Genomic DNA, 22,660 nt, shown 5'->3' on the forward strand with positions numbered 1-22,660 from the left:
TCCTTCCTTCCTTCCTTCCTTCCTTCCTTCCTTCCTTCCTTCCTTCCTTCCTTCCTTCCTTCCTTCCTTCCTATGTGACAGCTAACAAAAAAGGAGATTTTGCCAAGGAGGATGTGTAGATAGCAAAAGGAAGAGGTCAAGGAGTACAATCCTGGATAGAAGACTATGGTCGACCAGGGAACATTATGATACTAGATATGAAAGGGGAAAAGACAAAAGAAAAGAATGGTGAAAGCCAAAGACAGATTTGACTGATTTCATCATTTTGCTAAAGGCCTTTCCTGTCTCTTAATATTCTGTTTCTCTCTAAGAACCTCAGCTTATGTCCTATTCTTGAGGGTGCTAACTGTCCATCTATACTTGGAGCCACAGGAGTTCTGCATAATTTTCAAAACTAGGATACATTTTTAGCTTATCTACCCCCCTCATCTTTTTTTTTCATTTCTACCAACATGAGAACACTATCAATCAAAATGTGCAGATTTCAGTGCTCATTAAAAAGAAGCGGGTGCATACCTCAATAGAGAGGTCATTTATTTGAAGGTGTTCTCCATCAATGGAAGCAGGAGAAAAGGGGAATGATTATCTCATTTGCACTTGATTCTGAAATTAATATCTTTATTGTCAACTTTGGAGATCAAAACTAAAACAGATCTAAACACCTTTTCTCCCTAAATGTCTTTTTTAAATTACTAAGATACTGGTGGGGAAAGGAGCTTTTATTTAACTTCATTTATGTTACTTAAAAAAACATTAGTGACAGAATACTAAGATTCAATATTTGCTGATTGCCCTCTAAAGTAATCTTTTCCTCCTCAAATTGTCCTTCAGTCTCCATCTCTCTTTGTAATATACTTAACTTTGCATGCCTTATCAGTCCATCTCCTCAAACCCACCAGTTAGTAGAAGGTATCTTCTTAAAAGCAAAGACTGCATCTTTTTTGTTCTTTTTGTCTGTTTCCCTAGTGTTTAAAAGAGATAGCTTTTATGGGAGGCAGGAGAGCCTTGGATTCAGAAATATTTAATAGCAAGCTTTTGTAAATCTCGTTGTCTTTATATGTCTGTCACTCTTTCTCTCTGTCTCTCTGTCTCTCTGTCTCTCTTTCTCTCTGTCTCTCTCCCTCTATATCTCCTTTTCTCTCTCTTTCTCCTCTCTCTCTTCCTCTATCTCTCTCTTCCTCTTTCTCTCTCTCCCTCTTTCCTCTGTCTCTCCTTTCTCTCTCTCTTCCTCCATGTCTTCCCTTTTCTCTCTTTCTTTCTCCTCTCTCTTCCTATTTCTCTCTTTCCCCCTTTTTCTTTCCCTCTCTCTCTCTCCTTTCTCTCTTTATCTCTCTTTCTCTCCCCTCTCTCTCCCTCTTTCACTCTTTCCCCTATCCCTCTTTCTCCCCTCTCCCTCTTTCCTCTTTCTCTCCTTTCTCTCTCTCCCTCTCTCTCCCCCTCTTTCATCTCTCTCTCCTTTTTTCTCTCCCTCCCTCTTTATTTCTCCTCTCTCTTTCTCCCTCTCTGCACACATACATATATATGTATCTGTATATTTGTAGTTTGATCTTGACCAAAACTCAGTGAGGTTAATGTTATATGTAACCTTGCTTTACATTTTTACATTTTACAAATTAAAAAAACAGGTGAAGAGTAGTTAAAGTAGTTAAATGGCTTCCCCAGGATTACACAACTACTAGGTCAGCCTATTTATTTAGGGAAACCTAGATCCAAGGCCTCTACCTGACACACATTAATTGTATAATACTAGATAACTCATTTGAATTTCAGAACCTCAGGCAAATTTCAGAAATTCTCAATTAGTTTAGATGTGAAGTCAGAAAACCCAGATTCAAATCCTGTCCCTTTGGCTTAATAGGTATGTGATACTGGGAAAATCCTTTGACATCTCTGGACCTCGGTTTCCTCACCTGTCAAGGGAGAAGGGCTAGATTTAATGATTTTACAGGGTCTCTTCCAGTTCTACTTCTGATCTTGTGAATAGCTAACATTCAACTGGAAACTCTGTCATGTTCCACCACCTGAATTGTTTTGAAGATGATTTTGCTTCTGGAATTAAGGGCAATTCATTTTTATTAAACATTACCCAAGTATTTAAGGCTCTTCATTATCTCATCCCCAGGCAACCTACTTTTCCAATCTTATTTCCTATCTTCTCTCCTACACATACCATATGCTTTAGCAAAACAGGACTAATTATCTTTTTAAAAAATAAAAAATAAACCGTGCTTTCTTATCTCCTCACTTTTGCTCATTCTGTTCCCTCTGCCTAGAGGGCCCTCACCCATATTTACTTGTCAAGTTCCCATCAATCTTTCAGGACTTACCTGAAACATGATTTCCTTTACAAGACTCCATGTCTTAAATTCTATTCTGCATGACCCTCAAATCTTAGTTGTCATCTCTGAGTACTTTTCTGAGTCTTAGCTCCGTATCTCTGATTGCCTACAGCATTTCTCTGACCTGACTTTTTCACTAGTATCTCAAACCCAGTGTGTCCAAAACCATATTTATTTTTATTTCCACTGAACACATTCCTTATTGTCACTTTATCACTTCCATTTATGCACATTTAAAACTGTGATGATGAAAAGTCATCCCATCCTTGATTCCTCCCTCTCTTTCTATATCCAGTCGGTTGCTAAGTCTATCAATTTTACCTCTGAAGTGACCTTCACATTAATTGATTCCTTGCTATTGCCCCTGGCACGCTCAGTAATACTGGTTCTACTTGGACTATTACAATGGCTTTTCAGCAGACCACTGACCTTCCTTCCAGTTCAGCCTTGCAACCATCATTGACAGAAATGATTACTGTGAAGAAGGATCCCAAATTCCCTACCTATTGATGACCAATTACCATCATTAAAAGGCAAATCCAAGAAAAATGGGATGTTGTACCACATTTCCTGCTTCCCACCCAAACCCCAAAGCTATTATCTCAGAAAACAAACTACAGAGGTAGGACCTGCGATCTGCTTCCATTAAATGGTTCAGCTGAAAAGTGAATTTGATTTTGTAAGTTGGAAAAATATTACAGAAGGTGAATTACCATCTGTTTTGCTACTGCTTCTTAAGGACTGTGGGATTTATGCATCTGACTTTCAGCTAAAACCTTCTATATTTGTTATTTCTCTCATTAGAATATGATCTCCTTGACAGCAGCAACTGTCTTGGTTTTCTATTTGTATCTCCAGCACTTAATAAAATGTTTTACACATAGAAAGTACTTAATAAATGCTTTATTCATTAGTTCATACAGAGTTAGATTCATTCATTTATTGACATATCTTGCTATTTCTACCCTCTCTTCTGTCTATGTTATCCTTTTAGCTAAAGTCAGAATAATCTTTCTTAAAGCATAGATCTATTCATATTCCTCCACTCCTCTAAATCTCCTACAGATTTCTTTTGCCTTGAAAATAAAAGGTTAAACTTCTTTACCTGCCATTCAAGGCCTTTTTAGTTCAGAATCTGCTGCTATCTTAACCTTCCAGCCCTACTTCATATTATTCCCTCTCTATACTCTCCGGTCTATTCTCTGTTCCTAAATGAAAAGCTACTCTCCTTTCCCCGACCCATCCCTCATCTCAGCTTTGAGGTCTTGCTTTTGCTTCTCTCTCTATCTGGATTGACTACCTTTTCCTTTGTCACCGGCTTAAGTTCTTTCTTTCCATAAAACCCAACTAAAACTGCAACTCCAACATGGTGTGTAGGCAACCAGTTGGTACCATGGATAGAGTACTAGGTCCAGAGTCAGGAAGATTTGAGTTCCTCTTTGATTTCAGACACTTTACTAGCTGTGCGACCCTGGCAGGCAAGTCACTTGACTTCTGCCTGCCTCAATTTCCTCAACCATAAAATGTGGATAATAATAGAACTCCTCCCTAGGGTTGTTGTGAGATTTGTAAATCATAGCTTAATGCCTAGAAAACAGTAGGGACTTAAAAATGCTTGTTTCCTTCATTTTCATATCCTCTTGCTTATTAATACCCTTCCTTCTCAGATCTCATGAAGCTCTTTTTTTTGTATTTCTTTAATATACTGGATTATGAAGGATTGCAATTATCTCTGATTTATGTGCAAGTTTATTAAACTTTAAGTTCCATAAAATTGGGACCACATCGTACCTAAACTTTGTATCTCCACTAGCACCTAGGAGTGTCCTCTACAGCAATAAATAACAAATGTTTATTGAATAAACAAATGAATGAATAAATAAAAGAAAGCAATATTCCCTGATGGCCATAAGCTTTCATTTGCCTGGTTCTTTATTGATACCTCTCATGACACATCTACAGTAAAAGTATGTGTAGTAGTTGTTATTCAGTCATAGCCGACTTTTGCTGACCCCTTCAGTGGTTTTCTCAGAAAAATACTAAATTAGCCATTTCTTTCTCTAGCTCATTTAATAGTTGAGATATCTGAGGCAAGCAGGGCAAAGTGACTTGCCTAGGGTCACAAGCTAGTACAGATTTGAGACTAGTTTTAAATTCAAGAAGAGGAGTTGTTTTGACTGGAGGCCAGGCACTGTGCTACTTAGCTGCCCTAAAGTCATTTATATCTATGTGTATATGCTATATGTATATGTTATCACATAGCAAAAGTATTCCAGTCTCCTTTATGCTGACCTTATATTCTGATTTACCTTCATTTATCTGATCTGTATCTCAATATTTTTTATGCCTGGAGGGACAACAGATAAAGGATAGTGGTATTAGAGGCACAACAAAGTGAGGGTGAAAAGGGGAGCCTTGGGGGGATACAAAGTCTGTCTGGGCATTGCACTGGGTTTAAAGTCATGACTAGCATCATATAGGCATAGGCTCTGAAACATTTGATCAGCATCCTTTTTTTCAGTGCTAGGCTTGCAGGGTCAGGCAGAAATATCTCATAATTCTAGATCAGAGGGACTGGCCTTCTAGAGACAATGGAGATAATACTTGTAGTCTTAGTGGTCTATACAACCAAGAGAAAAAGCCAAATTTCCATAGTGTTTTGTAAACCAATCATGACTTAATCACATGTATCTAACTCTAATTTTCCTGGGATCCAGTTTTTTTTTTTTTTTTGAGGAGAAAATAAGTTCTACTTCCCCATGATCACACCCCATGGTATGAGACTAATGACTGATATTAGGCAAATGGGTAACAATACACATGGGAATTTTTTTCTGCTCGTGGGGTGGTAGTAGAGAGTAAGTGAAAATAGTGATTTGGAATATACCTAGTTCATGCTCTGATATTAAATATCCTTATGTTTATTTTACCACTTTGATTAAATAATATTCCATTGTAATTGCTTTAAAGAGTGATTCAGTGAGAGATAGCATGAGCGAGTAGAAGGAAATTCTCTGGTTGCTGGAACCCAGAGATGAGTGTTTTGACTCATGCATGAATCTACAAAGAGACAAATCCTTGGATGGATGTCAAAATCCAAGGTGACCCACACAGAGTGATTGTCAACTAACTTCCTTAAGTGCTGTCAGAAAAGGGGACAGAGAGCTTTCCTGACACTCATAGTGTCCACTAACGGTAGTTGACTGGTGTTACATATTCTTTTCTCCTAGAAGCTCATAAACTCCTAAGAACAACTATTTATCTTCTTTATCTTTTTTTAAACCATTTATTAATCTTCTTTATCTTTGTATCTATCTATCACAGCACCTACCTTATAACAGCCACCCAATAATTTGTTAAATGAACAAATGAATGAAGCAACATGACATGTGGAAACCTGATTTCCCTCTAATGACATGGATTCCCTGGCTGCTCTTTCTAGCAGTGGCTACTACACCTTTCCTTCTCCTCAGCTTACTGGTGGTAGAGGTGGGGGAGTTGGAATACTCTTTTCTCACTCATTGCCAATTCCGGGTTCTCCCCCTTCCTCCATCACACAGTAACCTGTGTTCCATTGAGGTTCATGCTACTACTCAATCAAAATCCTGGTGATTATTATCTATAACCCCCTGTCCTTCCTTCCTCAATGACTTTGATACTTTGCTCTCCATTTCTCTCCTCTCCAACTCCTGCCTTTATATTAAGAGTCTTCAGTATACATAGTGACTTTCTCTCAACTACCACAATCACTTGGTTCCTCAATCTACTCACTTCCCAGGACCTACTCCTCAACACCACCTCATTACACACATAATGGTGGTCCTATCCTTTGTCTTGCTATCATCCGCAAATGTACCCCCTCAAGAATTCCTAAATCCTTTTATCTTATCATGATCTATTGAATTTTCACCTCTCCCCTTTCTTTCCTTTACTTAACCCTATTCTTCATCTGTATTCTCACCTCCAGTCCCCTTTTTCCCACAATTCTCTCTCAAGTTATCTTCCCTCTTCTATTCTTCCCATCTTGAGTCTTTAGTGAAATAATTCAACTTAATGCTGTCCTCTTTTCTAGAATCCTTAGCTCCCTTATCATAACACTGATTATACTCAGTCAAACTTAAGCCTTGGATCACTCCCACCTTTGTTCCTCCACACATGCTGCTGAACTAAAGTAGAGAAAATCATATAATCATTCTGCTTTGGTCCACTACAAAAATTTGTTACATAACCTCTAATGGGTCCTTATAGCCATTATACTTTCCTTATCAAGTCACCATCTCACTCTCCATAGTAGCTATTCTCAACCTTTTTATTCCTACTCATGCTCCCAAAGCTCTCATCTCCTACCTTGTCTCATATTTTACAGGAAAAATTGAAGCTATTCTTTATGCTGTCTTTCTTCTCCCCTTTGCCTCATCTCCTATCATTGAGGTGCCTTCTGACACTCTCGCATCCTTCACCCCTTTATTCCTACCAAGTCTAATCTCTTACCTGCTCAAACATTCCATCTTCTAATAGATTGCCTCCTCTATTTCCACTCTTTCATTTGTTTTCAATGTTTCCATTTCTAGTGGCTCATTTCCTATTGTCTACAAACATGCCCATTTTTCTATCCTGAAAACAAAACAAAACCTTTCACTTGATCCTTTCAGCCCTGCTAAATCTTGCCCTGTATCTCTTTTACCATTTGTAGTTAAAACCCTTGAAAAGGCAGTCTACATTAAATGCCTCTGTTTTACTCTCACTTTCTTCTTAACCTCTTTTTAAAATCTGCCTTCTGACCTTATCATTCCACCAATACTGCTTTCCTCAGTTACTAATGATTTCTTAGTTGTCAAATCCAGTGACTTTTTCTCAATTCTCATTCTCTTTGACCACTATGAGCCTCTGACGGTGTTTATCACTCTCTTCTCCTTGATACACTCTTCTCTCTAGGTTTTTGAGCACCACTATTTCCTGGTTTTCTTTCTACTCATCTGACCTCTCCTCTTTCTCCTTTGCTGGATCCTCACCTAGATAGATATTTCTCAGGGTTCTGTCCTGTGCCCTCTTCTCCTCTCTCTCTCTCTCTCTCTCTCTCTTAATTAACTTGGTGATCTCATTAGCTCCCATAGATTTATTTACCATCTCTACCCCAATGATTCTCTACCTCTCTTGCCTCAATCACTCTGTTGACTTTCAGTTTCATAGCTCCAACCACTTTTCAGACATCTTGAATTCAATATCCAGTAGACAATTTAAGCTCAATATGGTCAAAACAGAACTCGTTACCTATCCTCCCTAAATCCTATGCTAGTTCTAAACCTTCCCTGCTTTTGTAGAGGACACCATAACCCTAGTCCCTCAGGCTTGTAACCTAGGAGACATCCTGGATTCCTCACTATCTATTATTGCCCCATTCAATCTGTTGCTAAGGCCTGCCTGTCAATTTTACCTGATACATACATACATATATATATATATATATATATGTATATATATATATATATATATCCCCCTTTCTTTCCTCTGACCCTGCCACCACTGTAGTGCAGTTCCTCATCAACTCATGTCTAGATTATTGCAATAAGCTATGGCGAGTCTGCCTGCCTTTACTATTTTTCCATTCCATTCTATTCTGAAGTGGTAGGTCTGATCATTCCACTCCTGTCATTCCCACTCCAACTTCCAACCCCACTCAATAAACTCTAGTGGCTTCCTATTGCCTCTAGGAGCAAATAGAAAATGCTCTATTTGGCATTCAAAGCTCTTCATAATTTAGTCTCCTCCTACCTTTCTAATCTTCTTACATCTTGCTCTCCATCATATATTCTTTGATCAGTGATAATGTCCTCCCAACTGATCCACAAACAAGACTTTCCATAGCTTGGCTCCAGTCATTCTCTCTGGCTGTTCCCCCATGCTTGGGATGCTCTCTCTCCTCTGCTCCAACTACCAAACTCCCTGGATCCCTTTAAATCCTAACTAAAGGATCATCTTCTAAAGGAAGCTTTCTCTAACTTTTCCTATTTCCAGGGTATTCCCTCTGTTAATCATTTCCTATTTCTATATAGCTTGCTTCGTACATCTCTTCATCATTAAATTGCGATCTTCTTGTATCCCAGGTGTTTTTGCTTAATAAATGTATATTATTAGGTTAATGGTGGATGGAAAACTAGACTTGGAATCAGGACACATGAATTTGTTTTATTTATTTCACTTTGCTTGGGTGACTCAGGGCAATATTCCTTGAGCCTCTTTTTCCCCCCATCATTTATCTGTAAACTAATGGGTTTGGATAAGATGATCTCCAAGCAACTGAAAGAAGAAAAAGAAAGTGACAATTTGATGAATGTCAAAATCTGACTAAAGTTTGAAGGAATAGTGTCAGGAATGCTAATACTCAGACCAAACTGAGGCTAACAGAAAAACCTAAGGATGAAAAATAATTGTTTTACTTATTTTTTTACTCTTGAGGACTAGAAAGGGATCAAAAAAGAGATAGGAATGGTATTTGGGGTAAATAGGACAGAGAAAACTAACACAAAAAAGGGCAGTTTTGTTTTTTGATTAATTTTGAATCTTTTTTTTCCTTTTTATTATTATATCTCTGACAAGGTGAATGAAGTTTAGTCTGGAAATACTAGAACAAAAGTAGCTAACAAGGAAGATGTATCCAAATTCAATAAAGAGAAAAATAAAAGACTATTCATGATATGGCTATTCTTTAAAAAAAAAAAAAACCCATACCTTCTGTCTTGGAAGCAATACTGTGTATTGGTTCCAAGGCAGAAGTGTGATAAGGGCTAAGCAATGGGGGTCAAGTGACTTTCCCAGGGTCACACAGCTGGGAAATGTCTAAGACCAGATTTGAACGTAGGACCTCCCTTCTCTAGGTCTGGCTCTCAATCTACCAAGCTACCCAGCTGCCCCCTATATGGCTAGTAATTACCAGAGGGAGATTTTGAACTCAGATCTTCCTGCATCCAGGCTCAGTATACTATCCACTGTAGTTATTAACTAATTAACATTTACAAAAAAGATATGTGTTGAGAAGAGGGCACCTAGGTAGCACAGTGGATAGAGCACTCTCTGAATTTGAATTTGGAACATTCTGTTTTTTAAAAGACAATATCAACAAAAATTTATTTCCCTTAAATTTGAGGGGAATGAGAGGGAGATGGCTCCTTTTCAGGCAAACTGTGAGTATCCCCTTCAGTTTGACACTATGCTTTGTAAAAAGGGGATCTAAGAAAACATCAGAGGGTAATTTGGTCATTTAGGTTTTTTTTTTATTTTTTTTTTTATTTTTTAAATCCTTAACTTCTGTGTATTGACTTATAGGTGGAAGAGTGGTAAGGGTAGGCAATGGGGGTCAAGTGACTTGCCCAGGGTCACACAGCTAGGAAGTGTCTGAGGCCGGATCTGAACCTAGGACCTTCCGTCTCTAGGCCTGACTCTCAATCCACTGAGCTACCCAGCTGCCCCCATGGTCATTTAGTTTTGTAATAAACTGTAATTTTTTTGGGGGGGAAGGAAAAGCCTCCATTTGCATTACTGGCATGTGGTGTAACCTGCATGTACTCCAAGGAGTTATTCCCCTTTGATGAGTCCCCTATTACACAGATGAGAAAACTAAAGCCCTAGGAAGTTAAATGACTTGCCCAGAGTCACTCAGGCATCAGTTTTTAGAGGTAGGTCCGGAAATCAGATTTTCTGACTTCAGAACCTTTATTTAGCTTTTCACCTCTTCCTTCTTAGATAAATAAGGTCTGAAGGAGACCATCTGAGATCAATCTTTCTACTCCTGGCCATGTCCAAGGGAATCTAGACAGAAAGATCATAAAGTATTGAGCCTGGCAGTGAGGTTATATTGGAGGGAGGTTACCAAGAAGAAGTCTAGGATGAAAAAAAGTTTGTTAATAACAGAATAAGAGTGCCAGAGGGCATGAGGAAAGTGTAGCAGAGACAAGAAAGAGCTGGGGAGAGATAGGGCAATGGAAATGATGGCAATAATAGATAGGGAGAGACATTTTCTACTTTCAGTGAAAGCAACTCTGAATCTTAAGTTTTATAAGAAAAAAAAAGACACAAAAACAACATACAAATTTTATAAGGGGAAACACACACACACACACACACACACACACACACACACAACCAATTTAAGATATAAATCTTTTTTTTTTAAAAAAGCTTTGTTTTGTCCATAGTTACAAGACATGACAGAGAGAAGCATTGTTTGACTCAGAAAAGAAAAGGTTTAAGAGGATGAACTGGTTCCTGAATATGAATTAATGAGCTATTTCCCTCGGGCATTTATAGTACACAGAAAACACATCAACATGCTGGATTAAAAAAAAAAAAAGAGTAACCCCTTGGGATAAATTTCTTGTGTTTCATATTCAAGTACAGAGTCTTCTTAATCTATTTGTCTTCCAGTGGCCTGGGGAACTAAAAAAGAGTAGACTGTTTGTCTTTTGTATAGCCTCAGATGAGGAATAAGACTGAGAAGAGCCAAGACACAGGGATTAAAATGAAATATCTCCACTGGAATGGAGGCTTATTTTCAAATGTAGATACTAACACGAAGAGAGAGGAGATACTGAGCACCGCTCTGCAAGGAATTAAGGGAGAAGGAGGCAGGATTTTGCTAGCCAAAAGATAGGAGAATAAAGTTGCCTGAAGTTTCCACTCTTCAGAGTCCTTTAATGACAGAGGCCAATGTTGGTTTATTCTCTCTCCAAACACCAAAAAAGAAGGAGCTGAGCCAGCAGGGAGAATAGGTCAGATATCTCAGTTTCAGTGTAGTTTATGAGTTTAAGCATTTTTGAATGGACATTCAATTAACTACTATTCTTGCAAGATAGATTCAAAACCACTCAGAACACAAAGAAACTTCTTCTGTTAAAGTGGTCCTTTCTAGTACCACACACTTAGGTTCATACCTTAGGATCCCTAGGAACCTGAGACTCAACTATATCCAAAGATCAAAAAAGGTGGTCCCTACCCCCAAAATAATCTGCAGTGAGTGTGATCTTGGTTTAGTGTTTGATGTCCTGGTACTAGAAGACGTAGCTGAATTCTTAATGGTTATTGATGGGGCTGAGGAATATTGTTTTTTTTTTCCCTTATATATCTGGTAAATCAAGATTGGTCATGGCAGTTGAATGTGGATTGAAGAGGTCTCCAAGACCATCCCTTTCCTAAGTCCAGTGATGATGAAAGAAGGAACTGATGCTGGACCAGGGACCTAGATGTTAGTAGCTGAGTTTTCTCCATCATCCCTGAGTGCTCAGTGATTACTTGGGACTGTTACATAGAGATGTCCTGGGTCAGGACTAAATAATAAATAAATAATAAATAAACAAACAAACAAATAAAAAACAATTCATTTTGATGCTCTTAGTTCAGGCAATATAATTGTTCCCTTGTTTCTGTGGGTGTTAGATTCATTTGTGCAACTCACAGTAAACAATTTTCAATTTCATATCATTTTCATAAACAATTTCATACGAATCATTTTGTATTGTGTTGGTTTTAATGGTAAGAAATGATTTTCCGAAGTGCTAATTGATCTTTAGATTTTTTCTGTCTTTTAAATTTTTTATTTAACTTTTCAATACTGGGATTATGTTGTGTGTGTGTGTGTGTGTTTTTATTGAATGAACAATGTCAAAGAGAAATTGAAGTTATATTGTTAATAAGATTTTGATTTTTATGGTCATTTATAACCAAATTCAAGTCTATTAGTCCCTAATGTGTAAAGGTATCTCTTTATTCATAAACAAAACTTAAAAGACATTACTCAGATTCTGTTTGCCACAAGCCCTGGACCCCACAGTACCTTGATATAGGAATGGGTTCAGCTGGATAGTATGGACTCACTTGTATATAAATATTGCCCTGGGAAAGACTCATTGTTTATCTGAGGGGCAAGTCATTCATTATTACTTATCTGTTCCCTCATTTGAAAGGCTTTGAATGGGTAGAGTCCCTCTTAGACTGGAAGGGTAGAAGGAGGTCACATAGGGAAGCAGATGGTAAGAATGTGTGTGATTTGGTTTTAATTCCTTGTTTCTTACCTCATTTTCTATTTTAAGGAAATATTCTTGGGCATTATTAGAATTTGGTTAATTATGTGGTTATGTGGTTAATTATGATTGGTTATGTGGTGGGGGAGCAAAGTTCAGAGAAAAACGGGAACTTGTAAATACTGGCTTTGAAGAGATATTGGACCCAAACAGATTCCAGAAAACAATGAGGCAGCAGGGCGTTATTGTGTTGGAAGAAAACTAAGGTGTGGAATGCTACTGTACCATAAGAAATGATGAGCAGGCTAATTAAAAAAAAAAAAACTTGGAAAGAACCATAAGGGACAATGAACAGTGAAATGAGTAGAACTAAGGGAGCATCATAGGCAGTTACAGAATTAATACTGGAATAAGTTGTGAATAATACCTCCAGAGAGGGAACTGAAAGGTGGAAACATGAAAGACTTAATTTGTATGAACATGTCTGTCTTCTGGATAATACTTTCTGTGATGTTGGGAGGATGAGGAGGGGCTGGAACACTTGTGGATAGATTCTACTAATAAGTAAATAAATGTGTTTAAAAAGAGAGAGAATGTGATATCCAGAAAGAAATACAGATAAGCAGTACAGCTTTGTGTGGAATTTATTATGTAGTCATAAAATGTAAAATTAAAATTAATATATAATAATAACTTTAAATATTATGCTTTTATAAGATTTATTAGTAATCACTAGAAGTAAAGGAATAAAAAGGTAACAAATTAAAACTTGTGCCAAGCTAATCTACTTGTTGAAAAGTCCCGCATTCACAGCTACTCTTATTCCAAGAGCAGAAAAGAAGTTAGCCTTGGAAATCCACCAAATTAAAACCCTGTCTACATCAGTATGTAATGACAGGAAGTCAGTGGGCTCCCAGGCAATGTAGTTTTAAAAGTACAAAATTTCCAATTATACATTCCCCCCTTAGATCCTTGGAAGACTGATCTCTCCAATGAATCTTGTAAACATAACCAACTTTTAAAATGACAATAATTTGGGGATAAAAGAAAAAAAGAACAATACTATTGTGCTCAAAGGAATAATAAACTGGAGGAATTCCATGTGAACTGGAAAGACCTTTAGGAATTGATGTAGAGTGAAAGGAGCAGAGCCAGAAGAACATTGTACACAGAGACTGATACACTGTGGTAAAATAGAATGTAATGGACCTCTGTACTAGCAGCAATGCAATGATCCAGGACAATTCTGAGGGATTTATGGAAAGGAATGCTACCCACATTCAGAGGAAGAACTACAGGAGTGGAAACACAGAAGAAAAGCAGCTACTTGAACACATGGGTTGAGGCGGACATGATTGGGGACTTTGATTCAAAACTACCACACCAATGCAATGATCAACAATTTGGAAATAGGTCTTGATCAATGATGCATGTTAAAACCAGTGGAAATGCATATTGGCCAGGGGTGGGAGGAGGGCGAGGGGTGAAGGGGAAAGTAGGAGCATGAATCGTGTAACCATATTAACTTTTCTAAAAAATGAATATTAATAAATGTTAAAAAAAAAAAAACTACATTGCCCAGGAGCCCATTGACTTCCTGTCATTACGTACTGACATATACAGGGGATAAATTCATGGATTTCTGGGCAATGTAGTTTTAAAAGTACAAAATTTCCAATAACACAGAAGAAAAGCAAACTAAACATATAAGAGATGTGTGGTTTCATTAATATACAATCTTCTTTTTTCTCTGTATATGGAAATGCTTATTTTATTTGGTTTTGTGAAACTTGGAATAAAAAAATACTAAAACAAAAAAAATCCCAAGGTGATGTTTTCTCAAACAGTTCAATAATGGTAGTTACTATGCCAGTAGCAGAGTCACCACATAAAATAGGTTCTGGGTTAAAGGAGGCTTTAAACCCCCTCCTCTCATTCCTCAAGAGGAAGCAAAATAGAAGCCCCCACTGTCACCAATGAGTGTCTCTTCTTTGTAATTGTAAGGTTAGCATTGGTTGAAGCCACCCTTTAGGTGTCATGTGCTATCCTCTCTATTCCTCCTATCTTTAATTTGGTTTGATTTCATTTGGGTCCTCAGATTATTTCTCTTTTTCATGCATCTACTTGCTAACTGCTTAATGTTTGGTTAACACACACGTATATATACGTATAAATTCATCCTTTCCCCGGATTTGAAAGTCCACTTTAATACAATGAGTTTTTTTGTGTCCTCAGTGATTTTTAAAGCTGTCTTGTTAGAACAGAGCATAATTGAATATCTGTACAACTATTTTAGTACCCATTTACATTTATTTTGGGCTTATAGGTAACAGAGGCAGTCCTTGCCCTCAGTCTTTGAAAACACATAAAACAGAAGGGTTGATTCAGAGATTTTTTTTTTTCTGGGAGAAATTGAAGTATTGGCAAAATTAATCTAGGATTTAAAAAAAATTCTTAACTTGAATCTTTCTTAGAAACCTTCTTCATCTCATTAAAAGTGAGTGAAATTAGCTTTCATGAAAATGACGTCATCCCAGAAAGCCAGGATTGATGCCAACCATCTTCATGGTTGTTATCCCAAACTTCTACCAGTTCATACCTGTGAATCTTCTCCCACACAGTCTTATAAATCCCCTAATAAGGACAACATGTTAGAGTCACAAGACAGCTTTCTTTTAAATAGGTTAATAAAATAGGATTTAAAAAAGCATGAACAATGACCAGTTGTCTAATAAGCAGCCATCTGCCAAATACTGTAACTCAGTAGCAACCCAAGACCAAGGAAGAGAGAATATGATCATTGTTCAATAAATATATCATCTGTGTTTTTGAGTACACAAAAAGGACAAAAACAAAAGGAATATAATTGAAGTCAGTACAACTAAGTATATAGCAAGATCCCTATGAGATAAAATCCCAGCTCTGTTCCATACTAATTCTGTGACTGAGATAAGTCACATAAGCTCTCTGGTCCTCAATTATCTTATCTGTAAAATTAGAGAATTAAACCAGTTAACCTCTAGGTTCCCTCCCAATTCTAGAAATATGATCCTATTGATATTATCTTTTGGTTTTCTTCTTAGGTGCAATCTTCCTATCTATCCAATGTGACTCACTTTTCTGGGCTCTTAAAGTGAAGAAGATAAACAGATAAGATCTGCCCTTGAGAAGATCTAATATAGGATGCAGACTTGAAGAGGGAAGGCAGAAGAGACATAGAAGGAGGAAAGCAATGGAGATGGGCCACTCAGTCTTCAAAAGGCATTTATTCAGTAACTGCTCAATGCAAGCCAATATTCTAGGAATTGTAGAAGAGAGAGAGACATGTGGAGTTGGACATTTGAAAAAATAACTTGAATATAAGGGCGAATAAATGCTTTAATGGTGATAGAAGTATAAACTGAAAGGAAGAAATAATAAAAAAATCATATTTTAAACCATAAAGACAAAGCAGATATCCAGGAGAGATATATAATTATAATTTTCTTTGCAAAAGTTGAGCTTTGGGTATGGAACACTGCATATAACATAAATCTGCTTTGGCATTTTGGTTGAATGAGCTGGATTTTAAAACTTTTAGTTTGGATGAGGTTTTGTTTTTTTGTATTTAAAGAAAATTGTTATAGGTATGGAAACTGGAAACCAAGAGAAGGAAAATTGCTTACTAAATCTTATACAATGAGTAAGTAGGAAAGCTAAATCTCAAACCCAATTCTTCTGCATTTAAGTCCAGGATTTTTTGCTTATCACCACACTATTCAAAAGGGGATGTAATCATAACCTATTGGAATGATCAGGAAAGATATAATGATTGAAGTAATATTTAGGCTGGACTTTGAAGGAACGATGAGATCTCTCTCTATGAACAAGAATGCAAGAAGGACATACTAAGCAGAGAAAAGGCACTGAGGTGGGACAGCATGAATGTGATGGCAATGGTTAACTGGAACACAAGGCTCACCATTACACTGGGCATCCAATGAAATCTACTTTTTAGACTTACCATCCAGACTTATTATGTGATACTCCCCTTGATTCACACTATGGTATATCAAACTTGACTTCTTTCTGTTCTGAGCACATGACACTCCATCTCTCATCTCCACTTTGTTCTCACCGTCCTCTATTTCTGGAACACATTCTGTACTTTGTTTTTGCCTCTTAACATCTCTGACTTAAATCTCTGATTTCTTCCAATTCTCATCTGAAGATCCACCTTCTGCATTAAGGAGAATTTTTCTAAAGATTCCAGCTACTAATGAATTTCCCGCCAAATTTTTTGCAATTATTTTTATATGCTTATATGCAAACATATCTTTTACCTCATCAGGAAGTAAGCTTCTTGTGGGTAGGAATGATTCCATTTTTATTTTTGTATTCCCATTTCCTAGAACAATGCCTAGCACATCATAGGCACTTAATAAATGCTTGGTCATTAATAAATTGAAGAATGAAAGAAAACCTGAGAGGTTATCTGGAACCCATAAATAAAGGTTATTGAATACCAAGATAAGGGAGGAAAAGAGAGAATAAACATTTATATAGTGTCTACGTATTCTTTTTCCCCCCAATATTATCTCATTTGATCTCAATAACTCTGAGAGGTAGATTATATTATTATCCCCATTTTACAGTTGAGGAAACAGGCCAACAGATTTGAGGAAACAGGGCAAGCGACTTGCCCCGAGGAATAACAATTATCTGACATCAATTTTGAACTCAGAACTTCTTGATTTCAGGCTCAGTTCTCTAGCATACTGTGCCACAATCTGCCTCTGGCAGAAGATAGGAAGCCTGGAATTAATTCAATAAAAAAAATAGAGAGCCATTGAAGAGTGACATAGTCAAAGCTAAGGTAGCTTAATCTGAGAGTAGTGTGTAGGATAGAGAAAGAGACTGAATTTGGAGTGTCCAATTAAAGGGGCCTATTTTGGTTAGATCTTAGTGACAGCCAGCAATTATTTATTAAGAAGCTGCTATGTGCCAAACACTGTGCACTGGGATTAAAAATAATAATCATAAAAGCAATACATCTCTACTCTCAAAGAAGTTTGTTTTGTCTAAGGGGAAGTGTGTGGGGATATAAAGTATAAAGCAGGGTTCAGATAGAGATAAAATTAGAATCAGCAGGGGGCAGCTGGGTAGCTCAGTGGATTGAGAGTCAGGCCTAGAGACGGGAGGTCCTAGGTTCAAATCCGGCCTCAGACACTTCCCAGCTGTGTGACCCTGGGCAAGTCACTTGACCCCCATTGCCTACCCTTACCACTCTTCCACCTATAAGTCAATACACAGAAGTTAAGGCTTTAAAATTTAAAAAAAGGAAAAAAATTAGAATCAGCAGGACTTGGCTGCTGGTGTGATGTGAGACAAAGAAGAGGAAAGAAATCAAAGATGTCTTGATTCTTAGACCTAGGTAATTCAGAGAGTAGAAAGAAGAAAATGAGGAGGGGGATCTTGTTTAGGAGACAAGAAATTATGGTTGATTTTGGTTATCCTCAGGTTGAGGCTAGAGATAGTTTTTAAGCAAAATACTTTCTGAGTGGTAAATATTCAAGTATTTATAGATTTATGGGGGAAAGTCTGATGCAGCCAATTCTGTCAGGCTGAAGAGTTCATTTAGGCTCCCAAACTGGAAAGGACCTCATAGTTTTTTAATTCAATCCCTATTTTTTTGTGGATGAAGAAAGTGAGGCATCTTTCCAATATAAATGTTATTAATGAAACTTCTGGTAACAGAAATTGGGGGAGAGGGGGCAGAAATTAGGATCAGTAAGAATAGTCAATCCAAGATAAAAAATGTAGAAGTTTGTGATGAAAGAGAAAAAAGTCAGAGATGAACCAAATTAATGGTTGGAGAATGCAGAGAGAGAGAGAGAGAGAGAGAGAGAGAGAGAGAGAGAGAGAGAGAGAGACGGACAGACAGACAGACAGACAGACAGAGAATTCCAGGATAAGATAGAAGTCTGGAGTCAGGCAGAGTGAACCAACTGGGAAGCAATGAGGGGAGGAACCCCTTGGCTCTGCCTCACATAGGAAACATGCTATGTAATTCCTGCAGAGATGAGTGACTGGCTTTCCAGAGAATAATCCTTGGGGTTCTTGGCATTCCACCTAATGTAAGGGATCAAATATCTCTTCTCCCATGGGTATTTAATTCATTAAGCGTTGGACTCCTTTTTTCCAGTCCATAGATGAGTATATCCTTAATCATCTTATTACCAGTCCATGAGTCCATTTATCACAATCATTTCCCCCCTAATTTTATTTAAGTGAATCTAGTGATCATTATGAAGATAAAGTGACATTTGTGATCTTCTATTAAGCCAAATCCAAATTTATAGCAAGTCTCATCCAATTATATCTAATTAGATACACTATTAATAAAAGATGTTATATTGTTTGAATGATCTGAAATGATGATAATAAATTAAATGGTTACATCATTGGCCAACTTGGAAGGATTTGGGTTCATAAGCCAAATTCTTTGTTCACTAGTCAAATCAGAGAAAAGAGGACAGCAAATTCCTTTTAACTTGGGAATTCATTGTTAGTCTTACAGTTCTTTTAAGAACATCATCAACATCCAAAATCTTCAATCTTTTGCAAATTTATCTGCTACTCTTCCCAATATATCTCATTATTTCTCACCCAATAAGTTGCCAAGTCCAGGCAATTCTACTTTGCTAATATCTATTGCATATTCCTCTTTCTCTCCTCTGATGCAGTCACCCCCACTAGTTTAGGTCTCATGCCTAGTGTATTGCACGTGCCTTTTGATGGGTCTCCCAACTTCATCTCCTCCCACTCCAGTCAGCTGTCAAATTAATCTTCTAAAAATCTGACCATTAACCTCCAATCATTCATGTCCTCACCTATCAAAGGAATGTCTCTCTTTAGTTCTAATAGCCCTTAATAACCCAGTTCCCTCTTTCTTTTATAATCTTATTATACCAAATACTTCCTTTTCCTTCTACTCCCCACTTGCCAGCAATCCAGTAGCACTAGTTTCCTTATTGTTTATTTGAACAAAATACTCCATCTCCCAATTCTGAGCATTTTCACTGACTGTCCCTAATGCCCAGATTCCTTTTCCTCCTGATCTTTGTCTTCAGAGAACTTCCTTTAAGCCTTTATCTAAAATCCAACCTTCCATAAGAAGCCTTCTAGTCTAATCTCCTTCTACACTAAGATCACCTTCAATTTGTCCTTTCTTTATCTTATTTATAGATAGTCATTTGCATGATAGCTACCTCATTAGACTGACAGTACCATCCAGACTAGACCTTAAGAGATCTTGGTACTCCCTAGGGTTGATAATCCATTGAGCTGGAGATGAGTAATGAACACAAACTCATCTAATCCAATGCACTTAGTCCCAGACTGTACTTTACATTCACCCACCCTGGACTTTTGTTTTTAGTTTTTACCTTCTGTCTTAGAATAGAGACTGTGAATTGGTTCCAAAGCAGGTCAATAATGGCTAGGCAATGGATGTCAATCCACTTGCCCAGGATCACACAGCCAGAAAGTGTCTGAAGCCAGATTTGAACTCAGCACCTCCTGTCTCTAGACCTGACTCTCAATCCACGGAGCCACCTTAGTTGTCCCTATACCCTGGACTTTTTGTACTGCACTTTCATACTATGTATAATCCTTTCTTCTCACTTTCCACCTCTTCCTCCGGGAACAATAACCAATAGTTACTTCTGGAACAGTGGGACAATTAATAATACTATGATCATCTCTGTGACTTTTCAGACCAAAACTCTTTTCTCTGTTAACCACCTCCCTACATGTCCTTTTTCTCTCTATAAAAATATAAGCTCCCTGAGGACAGGGACTATCTCACTTTTATTTGGATTATCAGAAACTAGCACAATGCTTGGCACATAGTAGACACAATACACTCTTGAGACACTCTGCAAACATCAGAGAAGTGTTCTCTATGGATTGTTAAAAAAAAAACAAAAAACAAAAAAAACACTAATTCTCCAAGCCTGGTAGAGAGCTAAACTGGAGGGGCAGTTCCTGAGGACTCTAAGAATGGAGAAAATAATTGTCAATAACCAAAAGCTACCATATTTGCTTTTTCAATAGGTCCATAGCCCTAGGCTTGAGCCCACTTTTGCTAGTAACCTTATATGTGCAAGGGGAGGGTAATACCACTTTATGGGAATATTGTCATTATTGTCTTGTTCTAGTTTCTCAATAAACACTTTAAAAAATATGCTTTCTAATTAAGCCAGACTGGCTGATTGTCAATTGGAATCACACAGAGTGATGTTTTATAAGAAATCCAAGCCCTCAGGTTTTAGCCCTAGAACTCTGAGGCAGAATAGCAGTCATTTTAATATGGAAAAAGTTTTACATGATTCCACATGTGAAATCTATATCAGATTGCTTACCATCTCAGAGACAGGGGAGGGGGAGAGTGAGTGAGGAAGGGATGGTAGAAGCAGGAAGAGAATTTGGAAATTGAGATTTTTTTCAAAGATTATGAAAAATTGTTTTTACACATAATTGGGGAAGATAAAATATTATTTAAAAAAAGAATAGTCACTTGCCTTTTGAGGATCCAGTTTGTCCGGGCTAGAGGAATGGCTACAGAAGGGGTGTTGTAAATATAATGGAGCAATCAATGCATTCTATAGGAGGTCAAAGAAGGGCATAATCAGTCTGAGCTAGAATAGATTTTGATATGTTTGGAATGTACTGTCGATGGTCTCTCTGGAATGCTGCATCAGCGATGTGTTAATTTTGCTAAATTAGCTGGATACATTGCCGAAGCATAGCTCATCATTTTTGATTACTTGCGACTTTATGTTTGGTCCATATAACGAGACTCTTACTCTTAAAAAAAAAAATAGCAGTTTTTGAGAGAGTATATACATGTTGGTGACAAGGTTGAATTTTAAAATGGATCATTCTTTTTTTAATCCAATTTCTCAAAATGTCACAGGAAATATTTTTTAATTTTATACTGTAATCATTTTATTTTTCATTTTGAAGTAGTGTGATAAGGTGGGTGGAGAGATGGACTAGAACTCAGGAAGGTCAAGGTTCAATTTATCTCTCTGCCACTTACTGGTTTATGATATAGACAAGCCTTTCAGTGACCCAAACAATTCTTGAATATTACTGTTTTCAGAGAAGACGCTTACTGGTATTAATAGAGGGAGATTCTTCACCTGGGCTCTACTTAAATCAATGAAGTCAAAGATCTCATTCCTATTACTTGGATTTAAATGGAAAATATGACCTAATAGAATTTGGTGGTCTTGGAGTCAAGATGGCCTCTGTCCACCTCCTACTATTGATATATCTTGGACTGGGTGACCCTGGACAAGTCACTTAGAAAGTCTTTCCTCTTTCCTCCTTTCCTCCCTCCTCCCTCCCTTTCTTTCCTCCCTCCCTTCCTTCCTTCCTTCCTTCCTTCCTTCCTTCCTTCCTTCCTTCCTTCCTTCCTTCCTTCCTTCCTTCCTTTCTTTTGAAATGGAGGTTAAGTGACTTGTCTAGTCACAAAGCTAGGAAGATTCTGAGGTCATATTTGAACCCAGGACCTCTCACTTCCAGGCCTGGCTCTCTATCTACTGAGCCACCTGGCTGCCCTAAGTCTTTTTTTTTTTTTTTTTTAACAAAAAAGTCTTTGTTCTGCACTAATCTGAAATAGTTTACCTTTCTATGACCAAATTAAGTCCCTCCTCCTAGACTTCTGTGATTCAGAGAAGTTTTATATTCTAGAAATCCAGAACTAGAATAGACCTTGAAATAATTTATTCTGTATTCCCATTATTTTACAGATGAGGAAGATTATCCCTGAGAGTTTTAATGTTTCTCTGTGGTCAAATGGGTCGTAAGTATTACAGTTGGGATGAGGCATAGGTTCTCTGATTCCAGAAACACAACATCTTTTCCCACTTTACTGCGGTTCCTCTAGAACTTTAGTAATTATTCAGTACAACTTTTGCATTTTACATTGAGGAAACTGAGGCTGAGAGAAGGAAAGTCTAAAAAGAGGGTTTGGATGAGATCCTTTCCACGTACTAGGGGCAGTAGGGTACAGTGATTCATACTTCTATTTATAGAATTGATTGAAGAACTCTTCAAGTTGATGACTATCCTGATAACTCACCTTGCCCCAGGGATTTTTTTTTTAACCCTTAACTTCTGCATTTTGGCTCCTAGGTGGAAGAGTGGTAAGGGTGGGCAATGGGGGTCAAGTGACTTGCCCAGGGTCACACAGCTGGGACGTGTCTGAGGCTGGATTTGAACCTGGGACCTCCCATCTCTAGGCCTGACTCTCAATCC

Source organism: Gracilinanus agilis, chromosome 6 (genome assembly GCF_016433145.1).
Source record: "Gracilinanus agilis isolate LMUSP501 chromosome 6, AgileGrace, whole genome shotgun sequence".
NCBI lineage: Eukaryota > Metazoa > Chordata > Mammalia > Didelphimorphia > Didelphidae > Gracilinanus > Gracilinanus agilis.